Consider the following 14,919-nt stretch of genomic DNA (forward strand, 5'->3'; position numbering starts at 1 on the left):
GAAGGCTGTGATATGAGGGTCACATGTTTTCACCAAGTGTTAATGCTTTGCTCCGGTGCTCTATTAAAAGGAGTACCTTAATAGCCAGTAGATTCCCTTGAGGCTCGGCTGCAACCGGCTGGTAGGACAAAAGATGTTGTACAAGTTTCTCATTGCGAGCACGTATGACTATATATGGAAAACATGCCTACATGATTAATAATCTTGATGTTCTGTCTTAATGCTTTCAATCCTATCAATTGCCCAACTGTAATTTGTTCACCCAACACTTGTCACTTGTTATTGGAGAGTTACCACTAGTGTAGATCGATGGGAACCCCGGTCCATCTCTCATCATCATATACTCGTTCTATATGTCATTGGAAGTAGTATCAACTATTTTCTGGTGCCATCGCCTCTGTGTTATTGCTACTGCTGCTGTGTTACTATTACTATTGCTCTCATATTACTGCTGCTTTCACATCACCTTGTTACTAGTGCTTTTCCAGGTGCAGCTGAATTGACAACTCAGTTGTTAAGGCTTATAAGTATTCTTTACCTCCCCTTGTGTCAAATCAATAAATTTGGGTTTTACTTCCCTCGAAGACTATTGCGATCCCCTATACTTGTGGGTTATCAAGACTATTTTCTGGCGCCGTTGCCGGGGAGGCATAGCTCTACTCATAAGTTCACCTGGGGAGTACACTCTACCTCTCTCTCTGTTTTTATTTTATTTTATTTTGTTTTGCTTAGTTTACTTTTGAAAGGACACGGATGTCGCCTAGAGGGGGGGTGAATAGGCGATTTAAAACTTTTACGAGATGGGCTTAACAAATGCGGAATAAAACAAGCGTTTACTTTGTCAAGCCCAAAGCCTATATACTATGGTTCACCTATGTGCACCAACAACTTATTCTAAGCAATGCAAGCAACTTATGTGATAGCAAGATATATATATATATATAACTTCAAGCACGATGGCTATCACAAGGTAAAGTGCATAAGTAAAGAGCTCGGGTATAGAGATAACCGAGGGACTCGGGAGATGAAGATTTGTCCCGAAGTTCACACTCTTCGAGTGCTATTCTCCGTTTGAGAGGTGCGGTGGCTTAGTGCTCCCGAACGCCACAAGAGGCTCACCTTGAGGTGTGGTTGCTCGATGCACACCAACGCCACAAAGGCCTCACCCCGAGATGCGGTACTCACACCACACACCGAACGCCACGAAGGCGCCTCACCTAAATCTCCGGTGACCCTCGCCACAAAGGCCTAGGTCACGGTTCCACTAAGGGATTTCCTTCGAGGCGGAAACCGGGCCTTACACAAAGCTTGGGGCACACATCCACAACTTAATTGGAGGCTCCCAAGAAATTGCCACAAAGGCCTCCAATCCGTCTAGGGTTCCAAGAACCCAAGAGTAATAACTTTCTTGCTTTCACCTCCACGAATCACCGTGGAGAACTCAAACCGATGCACCAAATGCAATGGCAAGAACACCACAAAGATGTCCAAATCCTCCACTCTCAAATTCCAACAAAGCTACTAAAGCTATTGGGGGAATAAGAGAGGAAGAACAATATAAGAAGAGGAACACAAAATTTCTCTCCAAGATCTAGATCTAGAGATTCCCTCACAAAGAGGGGAATTTGATTGGTGCAAATATAGATCTAGACCACCTCTCTCTTTTCCTCAAATTTGAGCAAGAATCATGGAGGGATTGGGGGAGAGGAGGAGCTCTCAAGATGCAACAATGGTGGAGAGAGGCTTGAGAGAGAGGAGGAAGAAGAAGGAGCAAGAAGCATGAAACCAAGAGAGAGAGGGGGCTTAAAAAAGAGGCCCAAAAATCTGCCCGTTGGAGGGTGTGCTGCGGGCTAGGAGGGGTAGGCCGGAGCCTCCGGCCGAGGTACCGGCCGGGGTACCGCCGAGCGCCCAAACTCGCCTGGCAACCATCTGTGGCACACAGGCCACTTCCGGTACCTCGGGCGGTACCTCGGGCGGTACTACTGGCCGTGCACGGGCGGTACTACCGGCCGTGCTCGGGCGGTACTACCGGCCAGCCCAAACTCCTCTCTTTGGGCAAACTTAGAAAAAGCATAACTTGAGAATCCGGACTCCGATTTTGATGATCTTGGACTCGTTTCGAAGCTAGTAATAAGCTCTACAAGATCGTGCAGGGAACCATCATAGTCCAGCAAAGGAGTATAGAAACAAATGATGAAAGGTTTTACCTATCTAAGAAAGACATACCGGTAAAACCTCCAACCTCGAAAATGCAACAAGTTGCCCATGCAAAAACCATTCTTGATGAACTAGAGCTACCCCACAAAGAGTAAAAAGCTTAAGAACAAGTGGGGTAGGTTTTTCTATGTATTTTAGAGTGTAACCTCTCAATAGGAGAAACCGAGAAAAACTCCAATATCGAAAACGCAACAAGTGATTCATGCGGAATCCGTTTTCGACGAACTAGAGCTTGCTATGGAAATAACCACAAGCTCTAAATCACCTCATGGATAAGATCCAAATAACAATCAAGAAAGATGATGTAAGGATGCAAAGGTTTGAGCTCTCCGAAGGATACGATCGAGTTACTCACTCGAGAGCCCTCTTGATAGTACGACAACTAAACTATAAACCGGTCTCCAACTACACCATGAGACCGAAGAGAAAGAAACCCTATCAAGAGCAAACCTTAACCTTGCGCATTCCACTTGAGCTTGATGATGACGGTCTTGACCGCAACAAGATGGAACGTCTTTCTTGATTGTGCTTGCTAGATGAAGACATGCAAAATGCTCCCCCATACTCCACTATGGGAGAGCTCTCCCCCATACTCCACTACGGGAGAGCTTCTTCTTCGACACATCTTAACATATCCATGATCACCATATGGTTGGCAAGATTCAAGCATATGATCTCTCCGAGTTGGCTCATCTTGAACTTGCACTCCATTTCTTCATTCTTCATCATGTTGATGTCTTGAAGTAACTTGAGGGCTCACTTCATCTTCATCTTCAAGACATACTTGACACTTGATATCCTTCATCAATTTCTTCTTGTTGCAACCTTGAAGCCAACATATGGTTCAAGCATTGCCTATGGACAACTCCTACAAATATAACTCAATGCAAACATTAGTCCATAGGGATTGTCATTAATTACCAAAACCACACATGGGGGCTCCATGCACTTTCAATCTCCCCCATTTTGGTAATTGATGACAATCTCTTTGAGAGGGTTTATATATGGAATTTAAGTAACAAACAAGTTGAATATGTAGAGCAAACTCCCCCATAATATATGCATGTGTGAATGAACTTGACTTTCATTGCATACATTGGCATTTAAAGCCTAGTGGAGTTTTCTCTAAATATTCAACTATGCAAAGCAAGATGCAATGCAATAAAGGCACTTGCTTAAGCACAAAGCAAAGACATAACCAAATTCCCTTAAACCTTCCAAACTTCTCCCCCATTGGCACCAATTGCCGAAATGGGTGAAAAATTTAGAAGGCCCATATAGTGAGAGTTCCTACATACCGTCTGCATTCCTCATAATTTGAGTGGAATCAAATGCACGTATCCAATGACGAATATTCGGAAGGAATATCACTATAGAGAGGATCAAAGATTGCAAAAAGATAACAAAGTCAAGAAGCTTCAACAAATGAAGCAAGCAACCAAATGAACCACAAAGAAGATACCAAAAGAAAGATAGATATTATGATAAGATCAAGAAGATTGCTCTAAATAATATGAGGAAGCTCCCCCAAGGTTTGTGCACAAAACTAGACAATTTGCATTGGAGTATAAAGTGCACAAACATGGAATCATCACTCCCATAATATCATTCAAAAACAAAAGATACCAAGTGAATCAAACTCTAATGATCACCACAAGATAGTGATCTAAATGAAATGAGGAAGCTCCCCAAGGTACATGCATAAAATAAAATGTTGCATTTGAATACAATATGCATAACATGGAATCCTCACTCCCTCATTATCATTTAAAACACAAACATTTTCAATAGATCATAGATAGAAAAATAAGCTTAACACTTGCAACAAACAAATGGTTGAGCAACAAGTAAGAGACATCATAATAAAAGGCTCAATCAAGAGGATATGTGAAAGGCATGATAAAGCATATTATAAGACTATTACAAGGATGAGCAAAAAGCATCATCATAGTCTTCAATGAATTATATTGCTTAGCATGACCAATCAACACGCAATAAATAAATAATATATCAAAAGGAGATGTATCATCTCTTATGTGTATAAGTTTCTCTAAGTGGGCAATATCACAAAGATATTTATCCACAAAGAAACATGCACACACAAAATAGATACGCAACAAATATAGCATGATATCCAAGACGAAGTCATGCAATATACCAATAAGAATTTTTGCTTAATAGCATGGCCAAAGGCTCAATTTTATCTTATTGTACATTCATGAACTTCAACCACAAACATCTAAAATACATCACAAATATCAACAAGGGAAAGAAGATAGTTGGGATGCATTGAGAAAGTCAACAAGTATCACAAACGTGGATACCAAAAGAAATAACTAAATTTGCACTTTCATCTATATTGCACATGTGAGAGCCTTGAGGAATTGATATGCAATAAAATTGCTAGATAGGCATAGTTGGGATGGATGAATCATGAGCATGATTTAAAATACTTCCCAACAAATGCACTCATCTCAAATTACTCACATTCACAATAAAGAGGTTTCATTAAGACTTTTGCAAGAAGCACAACATTTGCAAATCAAGAGATTCATGCCAAGATGCAACCATAAGGTTGGATACAAGAAAAGTATGCATGAGAAGATACTTGTTACCGAGATAACATTGGTGTGGATGTAGTAGATATGTGTTCGTTGACCATCCTAGCTTGCCTCAAGTTACCGTTGAGTCACCACTTCTTTCCAAGAGTGAGACAAGCATCCAATGCATATCCATTGTACCTAACACAAAGGTAAGTACAAAATGGTCCCCAAACTAATTGGGTCTGAAGTAGTTAGACACACTACAACATATAGGACAAAATCCACAATACTATGTGCATATAGATATGAAATTGAATTTCATGCACATCTTAGCCAAATTAGGATTTGATGGAGTTTACCCTATATATTGGATCAAAGGAAGTAACACATGCCATAAGATATACATATATTGAATATGCATGCACAGTAATTTCAAGAACCAAAGGAAGATACAATTTGGACAAAACACCAAATAAATCAAGAGACAATGGTTGCCCAAATTATATCAAAGAATCAAATCAACAAAAGATTGACTCCAAATACTTATCTCATTATAAGAAGCTAATTAAACCTAAACACAAGGAATGAGATAACCAACTCCCAAGAGAGCAAGGTTCCAACAAATAAAACCAAACCCTCAACACTTTTTTTATGATGGCACAAAGTACCAAAAGGAAAATTTTATGTCTCCCAAAACCAAATTTTTGATAATGATCAAGAGATGTTAAGAATTCTAACAAATATAGAAGAGCTCCCCCAAGATTAGTGCATTATCTAGGATTTTTCATATAAATACAAGATGCACAAACACTAGGATCATCACACTACCAATATCTACTTAAAAAGCTAAGAAAGTTTGAATAGACAAATTAGATCCATAAGATGCAAGGAAGACACATGGGAGTCAAAGCAAAACAAATTCATGGCAATAAATAAGGCAATTTGAACACAAGAGCCAATGTAAATATGATCAATAAAAATCTACCTCATAATGGATTACCAATTGTCCTTGGACAAGAGATATTAGGAAATATTTCCCGGTGGTAGTTTGTAAGTATACGAAAGATCATATTTACAACAAATAAAGCATATGGTAAAAGATAAGAGTTAACCATCATGCAAAGAGAGTTTCTTGATAGCTTCAATTAGTCACACCAACATGCAAAGCAATCAATAGAATGACTTGAAGCACATGGTTTCCCAAAAGTATATTGAGGTACATGTTGTGAAAAACCATGCCAAGAAAAGCTTTCACAAATAAGATCCACAAAGATGTTAGCAATGAAGCCTATTTAAGCAAATTGGAACTTGTTTGAGCAAACATGCCACATAGGAGAGAGATAAATTACGGTATCAATTCTATGTGACACAACCTCAAATGTTCACATTTTCTAGGCTTGTAATATGCACAAAGCTTATTACTCCCCCATAATGTGATAAGGAATTTAGTTTCACAAGAGGCAAATAAGATCCAACTGGAGATATTAATGGACATTAGAATTTGAATTTCTCATGAAGATGACATACCACATAGAGACTAGATAATATTGCAATATCAATTCTAAGTGATATTCCTCATGTACATACATTGTTTAGGATCATGAAATTCCCAAAGGAATATCACTCCCCCAAAATGGGATAGTCCATTAATCGCTCATAAGAGCCATATAAGATACAACAAGATGCAAAGTGGCTCCAACACAAACACAAATACATGGTGTGCAACCCAACATGCATAGACTTGATTTCTCAAGCAAAACAATTAGGAAGCACAACATATACAAACACATGTTAGGAACAAAACTAGCACATGCAAAGGGGCGAGTAACTTTCAATATAAATGAGTTGAGAACATGTTACCGCAAGGAGGAACATTGGATATATGATAGTAGCAAGATAATCAAAAGACTTGGCTTGATATAATACAAATGATGAAGATCCCTTAATTCTTCATGATGTAGCCAAGTCTCCAATGCCCTCCAACAAGCACCTATTGATCAAGTTTTGGATTTTTGGTCCCCAACTAAGTTGGGTCCTAAGAGGTTAGTCACAATAGGCTTGGCAACCCAAATGGTTCTTTTCTTGACACCACTTTGAGCACCAACATATTTGGCAAACACATTGCCACCCTCATCCTTACGAAGGGAATAAACATCATTAATGGAGATAGAGTTGGATGAGGTACCAATAGTGCAAAAGGAGGAGATGTGGCCCTTCTCACGGCATATGTAGCAAGTTCTTTTCTTCTCCTTCTTCTCACTAGATTTCTCCACAATGGGAGCATTGGCTTGATTCTTCTTGGGAAGTGGTATTTCTTCAACTTGAGGTTGAATATGAGTTTGAGCTTGAGGCCGCTTCCCTTTTTGCTTCTTCTTTAAAGGGCAAGATCTAACATGATGCCCTTCAATTTTGCACTTGAAGCAAACAATCTTGGCTGGGTCTTTGACTTGTACTTGGCCCTTCTTCTTCTTGTTGTTCTTGGAATTGTTCTTGTTGTTGGAGTTGAATCCAAGTCCACTCTTGTCATTGGGGGATTGTTGCATACTCAACATCTTGTCAAGTTTGCATTTCCCTTCATGACTCTTTACCAAGTCGTTCTTCAAGGAAGTGACTTGGGCCTTGAGCTCTTTGATTTCCTCTACATGGTTAGTAACAACACAAGTACTAGAGGAAGTAGAACCTTCATTGTTAGAGCAAGAAGGCAAGGAAGATAATTCACCACAAGATTTAGCAATACTATGAGTGGATGAATTACTAGGACTAACACATGACAATATAGCATTTTGAGTAGTAGTGATAGTATCCACATGAGGCTTAGGGGTGGAATCGAGCCGAGCCGAGCCGGCTCGAGGCTCGGCTCGGTTAGGCTCGAGGAAAATCGAGCCGAGCCCAGCTTGGCTTGCTGCTGATTGAAATCTGAAAAGTAGGCTCGAGGCTTGGCTCGGAGGGCTCGAGGCTCGGATCGAACGGCTCGCGAGCCGTCGAAGAAATACACTCCCAGTCCAACTTGCCTCTTCTCGTTCCGCGATTCCCCAACCCCCGATCGAGTCTTCTTCTCCACTCATATGTGCTCGACAACCTTGAGGAATGACTGCTCGCTGGGGTTAGCTGGCGCCGCTGCCACCCACGCCGGCCTCCAACACCAATTCCGGCCACCACTGCCCACACCTCCGCCTCCCATGGACCGACCATACGCCTAGGACGGGCGCGATGCTGCACTGGTTCAGGGCGTCTGCCGATTGCCGCTCGCCGGCCCTCCGCGGCTCCGCTCGGCAGATACTACTCTCCGCTCTTCTTTGCTCTGGTTTTTTGGAGTAGTATGTTCAAAGCTGAGTTCGTAGATTGATTCTGGTGAAAAGATGTACTAGTCTATATCATTAACTGCTGGTCGGTGCTAGTCTGCTGCTAGATTTCATATATCGGACAATTAATCTTTGATGTTCTCTGGTAGTAGTAAAGACACACAATAGATACAGCTTGATCGGTTCACAAATTATCAAGTGATCTGATCAGTCAAAACTCAATCTACAAATAAATAGCATAAATTATTGGCATAACTTGCTTATTTGGAATATTATCCACGCAGATGAGGATTAATTTACCTTGTTTGGCCACTTTAGTTGCTGCCATGTCTTGTACAACATCAAACTGAAGCAATTGTTGTTTATAATTGTATAATGTTACTACATTTTTCGTTGGGGGTATGCCTTTTTTTATAACATCGAGCCTTCGAGCCAGCTTGCAAGCCTCATCGAGCAGGCTTGTCGAGCCTCGAGCCTTGATCGGAAGGTTTAGGCTTGGCTTGTCCGACCTTCGAGCCGAGTCGAGCTCGAGCCAAGCCTTGTCGAGCCCGAGCCGAGCCTCGAGCCTCGAGCTTCAAGTCCACCCCTAATGAGGCTCACAAGGTGTTTCCTTTGATATGATAGCCTCATGAGCTAACTTTAGCCTTTCATGAGAAGATAGAAGATCCTCATAGGAGCTAGAAAGCTTTCCATGATTTTCTTCCAATTTCCCATAATTGCTAGTTAGCAATTTAAGTTGAGCCCTTAGCTCAACATTCTCCTTCAAGATAGATGCTTCACAAGAAGTAGAGTTAGTAGCACAAGCATCATTATTAATAGCAATGGGAGAAGGCAAGTTGTCATGCTCTTTTAGATAAGAAGCTTTAAGTTGCTCATGCGACTCGGTGAGTTTGGTGAGCGCACTCTCAATGACCCTTGAGCCCTTTTTGATTTGCTCAAAATCCTCAAGGAGTTTAGCATTAACAAACGCAAGCTTATCATTTTTTAGCTTTAGTTCATTTGCCACCTCAAGAGCTCTATCATGGTTTTCCTTTTCTCTAGACAATTATAGAGCAAAGGTTTCCTCAAGAGCTTCCTTGGTGGTTTGTTCTTCTTCAAGTTCATCCTTTAGAGATGCCACATCATTGGCGTACTCACGTTCAAGAGCACCCATTTTATCAATGGTGTTCTCATGCATCCAAATAAGTTTTTGGATCTCAATAGCGGTAGTCAAGATTTCAAAGAAGTGAGTGCTAGCAATTTTATCTTTGCAAAGAACCTTGAATACACTCTTACCCTTATCGCATAGAGAGACAACCCAATCCTCTTCTTCATATACATCCTCATCCTTATCACCACGAGACATATTAGGTTCCATGGTACGAGGTACCGTGGAACCCTTGGCCATAAGGCATACATGAGGACCGTGAGATAAAGATGAGGATTTACTTGAGGCTCCTTTCAAGATCTAGTCTTGACCAATAGAATCTTTGGTTTCCTCTACATTGTTAGACACACAACCACTAGAGGAAATAGAAGCATTTTTATCATGGCCACAAGACAATGCAAGCATATCATCATTAGATTCATTCAAGCAACTTACACATGATATGCAAGGACTATCAACACAAGCATGTAAATCATTTCTAGTGCTAGATGTGTTTGAGTCCGTAGATGAAGAATGTGTTGCGGTCAAAACCCACCGGCGGGCAGCGACGGGCAACACAGTAGAGCCGGGAACAACTTAGGGCTGCGGCTGGCCCTGGTCCCTCCGAGCGACGGCCCGCAAAGCCTCTGGTACACACGTCCGATGCTGATGCAAGGGCGTGCCACCTGACCTATACCTGGTCAGGAAGGTGATGGAGATGCCTCGCTTAGTTTCCTGCATGGCATACACGTAAACATTAAATACGAGCCTCGATCGGCTCTCAGGTTATCCTGTGAATCGGCTCAAGGAGCCGATCCACCCATGATTCGTACGAGGTGCACGAATATATGGTGGTCCTGCTTGATCAAGATAAAGCTAATGCGATCTACGACGATTTAGGGTTTTCACCGCATAATCGGATCATCCTACTCACGATTGGGCCTCGCGGCCACGCACGGTGATCGTAAGCCGATCCTAGACAAGGCCTAAAAACCAACACGAGGTTGATCCCCGGAACATCCTGTCTAGGACTAGCAAACGACACCCTACGTGCCGCTGGATCCTCCAACCCTTTGTAAGGCCTAACTATTGCAGATATTAAACTAATCCTTGAGGAACAAGGAGCAACCGTAACGGATCGGATCTACTAAATAAAGATCAAGCGGGGTGCCGCCCCCACACCTAAGATAGGTGTGAGGGCGGCTAGATATGCAAGGGTTGCACTACGATAGCATATGATACGAAGAACAATGCTAACCCTAACATACCTAAGATAACTACGTTGCTCGCCATCAAAAAGGCTTCAGTACGAGCAACGCATGAACAACGTAAAGCTTGTGCTGACTAGATCGCAAGATGCGATCTAGGCAGCATGATGCTTACCGGTAGAAACCCTCGAGACGAAGGAGTTGGCGATGCACCGAGATTGATTTGTGGTTGAACGTTGGTTGTTGTTTATTTCATAAACCCTAGATACATATTTATAGTCCGTAGACTTTCTAACGTGGGAATAATCCCAACCGTGCACGAGGCAAACTCTAACTAACCGACACGTATCCTACTATGTTACAGATACACGGGCCAACTAGCCCAAACTTTGCATATAAAGGCCGATTCACGTATTTCTTCATGTATATTCTTCAACTTCATCTTGATCGCGGCCCACCTCTGACTCGGTCAAATTCTGGTGATAACACATGCCCCCCTGGTTTTGGAATTGGTAATTCCAAAATCACTCTGCTTTTTCTTCGTCGGGTCATGTCGTGGCAGAACCGTCGCAGTATCCTTCATCATGATGCCTTGCCTTCTCAACTTCTCCGCGTGACCTGGCAATTTTTTTTTCTCTTTTAGGCACCCCTTCCTCGGAAACTGCTGTGGCATTGAATTCCCACTATATCCCCTTTTATTTAACCGCTCCGAACAGTTTACTTTCGCATCTCTTTCGCATTAGCACTCCAAAAGCCCTCCTGCGCCACCATGTCTTCTTCTTCCTCTGCTTCATCGGATATTTCCACCCAGTCCTCTTCCTCTCGCGAGCCGACGCCGGAGCCGAACCCGGCAGAGGTCCACGCAGCCAATACCCGCCGCGCCATCGAGGCCGGGGAGGAGTCTAGCCATGACTTCTCCATCTGGTCGGAGGACGACAAGTCCCTGACCGACGGGGAAAGCGACCTCCGCTTCCTCGCCGATGGGGAAACGGAGGAGGAGAGCGATGACGATCGCTTCTCCTGCGACGACTTTACCTCTCCCGAGGAGGAGGAGGAGGAGAAGGAGGAGGAGGAGGAGGAGGACGATACCCCCTCCGACGAGCCGCCGGCCAAGCGCTTCTGCCCCTGGCCGGGGAACCTCAGCGACTTCGACAGCGACGACGACGACGCTGACGAGGAGGACGAGGACAACGAAGGCCCGGTCGGCGGCCGCTGGAGCAGCGACGAAGAGCCTGCCGGGAGTAGCGCCGACAGCGGGGACGACGGCGACGACGAGGGCAGCGACGGCCCGTAGATAGAACCTTTAGCATAGGATCAGTAGTAGTAGATGGGGCAATGTATCCCCTAGTACTTCCTTTTGAGGGCAATCAGCTCTTTATGTAAGAAATCTTGCTTATCAATGAAGAACTTATCCCAATTTGATTTTGCCGATTCCTTTGAGCTTAATTTAGCCGATTTCCCTTCATGCTGGTTTTGCCGATCTGTCCCTTTAGCCAATGCATAATGAGCCGATAGCAACACATCGGTCCTTTACAATTCATCCTTCAATTCTCCAACTGACGACCTTGAGATCTGGTGGACAACGTAGAGTTTTCAAGAGAGCCTTTGAATTCCTCCAACCAGGCCTAATGGTCTTCTTCAAGCACTCATCATTTTGTGAAGAAGGTTGCGACGAAGGATCAGCCGATGGTATCCCCAATCGGCTCCTAAACAAAGTACCTACCAGGCCTGCTGCCCCCCGAGCCTTGCCCAAGGCGAAAATATCAGTGAGGATGCACCAAGCCGATCACCTTTCTTCCCTCGAAAGCCGATGTATCTCTTCTGACAGCACTGCTGAACTAGCACCAAGGGTTGAAAATCCTCGACAAAAAGGTTCAGGCCCCAGAATCGGCTCAAGGCAGCTGAGGAAGCTCTCATTGTTTTACTCCCTCGAGGAAGCGGAAGGCCCCACAGCTGAACTGTACTTGGTGAAGATCCGTGCTTTGAACACGTAGCCAGCAGATCCTACGTAATTATACTAGAGTCGATGGTTGTGCATCGGTTTTGTGTCATAAATTTTTTTTTACTGGCCGACTCTTTCTATCGGCCCCCAATGTTTCACTGCTCACAGGTTCATCTGCACCTGTTCATCTGATTAGATGCCCCCCGAGCCGAATCTGCCAGGTGACTGCAGATATCGGCTTTGTGGTTAGCCAAGGCACTGTATTTGCACGTCGGCTCCGCTAGGGTTCGTGTTGACTCTCATCCGCCGACGTGACCGCTGCCCAAAAGATCAATGTTGAACGTAAGCAGAACCAGTGGTGAAGATAATTTTGGCCGATTGCTGAAAATCAGCCTCCATATTGATCGAAACGCTCAATGAAGGTCTTGTAACTTTCCTTCATAGATTTTTTGGGGCCGATCACAAGGATCAGCCTCGCCACGTTTGCTCATTGGTTTGCTCCAGTTACATGGTCAGGCCGGTGGATAAGACCAGCCTAACCCTTCCCTTCGTCACGTCAATGCGCTCGCAGTCGTCCAAATTGATACCTGAGAGGGGCTCTTGGCCTGCTGCTTCCCACGCGTTCATGCCAGCCGTTGAAATTTCGGCTGAGTCATCGGCCTGGACGACCTCTACCTCATCTCCATCCCACTGTATTATGCATTGGTGCATCGTGGAGGGAATACAACAGTTGGCGTGGATCCAATCTCTTCCTAGCAGAACAGCATAGGTGCTCTTGCTATCGACGACGAAGAACGTTGTAGGGATAGTTTTCCTTCCTACGGTCAGATCCACGTTCAGAACACCTTGTGCGTCAGACGCTTGGCCGTTGAAATCGCTCAATGTCATGTTGGTCTTGATTAGATCCGAGCTAGAGCGTCCCAACCGACGTAGCATAGAGTATGGCATAATATTGACTGCCGCTCCGGTGTCCACCAGCATCTTATTAACAGGCCTCCCATCGATATAACCTCGCAAGTACAGGGCCTTCAGATGTCTGTAGCTTCTTTCTCGTGGCTTCTCAAAGATAACCGGCCGTGGGCTGCAGTCAAGTTGTGCCACAGGTGCCTCGTCTAATCCTGGAGCACTGAACTCCGAAGGGAGGATGAACACCATGTTTGTGCCAGCCGATGTTTCATTATCGGCTTTCCTTTGCTTGGGGCGCCACTCCATTCTCCGTGGACGACCCTCTTCATCCAGGGTCCGCTGGACCTTGCGCTTTTGAGAACGGCTGAGTCCATCAGGGCACCACCTTGGACGGTGGTACCTGTCTTCTTCTTCTTCTCCCTCGTCTTCTGAATCCTTGAGATCTTCCAAACGAGGGGACTCAGCGCGTTTGCTTTGTGTTGGGAGAGGCCCTAGACGTTTGAACACGGACACGTTGGCTGCCTCCTTCTTATTCTGGTTGCATTCTGGGCAATTGCCGATTGTAGGCAATCGGCTCATTCCTGAATCCCAGCAGTGTCTGAAGAAGGGGCAGTCCCAGTGCCTATCCTCGTCGCCTCGCTCCCTCGACTTCTCCTTGGCACGGCGCTCGTACTCCTCCTCATCGCGATCATGCCGACGATGTCTTCTGGCTTCTCTAGCCAGACGCTCCCTTTCATCATCATCGCTGGATCGTCGGCGTTGGTCATACTGACTCACGTACTTGTTGAGGAGGTGATCAGAGAGAGGTCGCTGATATCTTACATTCCTCACTTCTCCCTCTGTGATGTAGCGCTTGCCGTCGTGCCGGAGCCGATCGCGTGGAGCGGCTTCCTCTGTGTCCTTGCTACGAGAGCAGCTGCCCTCGTCTCCGTCCTTGCCAGCGTGGTGTCCAGGTTCTACCATGTTGATGCTGAACGAGGATCCCAGCTGGCAACCTTCAGGGTAAGTGCACTCCACCATGTTAACGGCGCATGACGGCGAATTAGGCACTTCTGGTGCCGCCAATGCGCATGACGACGGTGGACGGGACTGAAGTGGCACTTTTCCTTGGTAGGTCCCAAGAGCTGGTTCTAATAGAGAGTGCTGATACTTCATGACCTCCTTGATCATCCGAAAGGCGACATGCTCCAAAGTATTCACCAGGCTCTCAGAATGGCGATGCAACGAGTGAGTCACCATGCCGCTAATCTCCTGGCGCAGGGCCCTGGTACGTTCTCCTGACGGGACGGATAGGTCCACTCCATCGAGCGCGCCTTCCGGTGAGAACCCCTTCCACCTGACGCCATGTGAACGGGTTCTGTGAAACGAGCCGATGAGGTCGGCTTCGAGGATTGCTTTGATCTCGTCATACTTCTTCTTGAGCTCGTCGGTCAGATCCTCGTACGTGACTGGAGTGCCGTCCGCCATCTCAGATGTAGATGGCGATGTGGTTGATGACGAAGCGTGTCCCACCGGGCGTGCCAGAATGTGTTGCGGTCAAAACCCACCGGCGGGCAGCGACGGGCAACACAGTAGAGCCGGGAACAACTTAGGGCTGCGGCTGGCCCTGGTCCCTCCGAGCGATGGCCCGCAAAGCCTCTGGTACACACGTCCGATGCTGATGCAAGGGCGTGCC

Source organism: Lolium perenne, chromosome 4 (assembly GCF_019359855.2).
Source record: "Lolium perenne isolate Kyuss_39 chromosome 4, Kyuss_2.0, whole genome shotgun sequence".
Taxonomy (NCBI): Eukaryota; Viridiplantae; Streptophyta; class Magnoliopsida; order Poales; family Poaceae; genus Lolium; species Lolium perenne.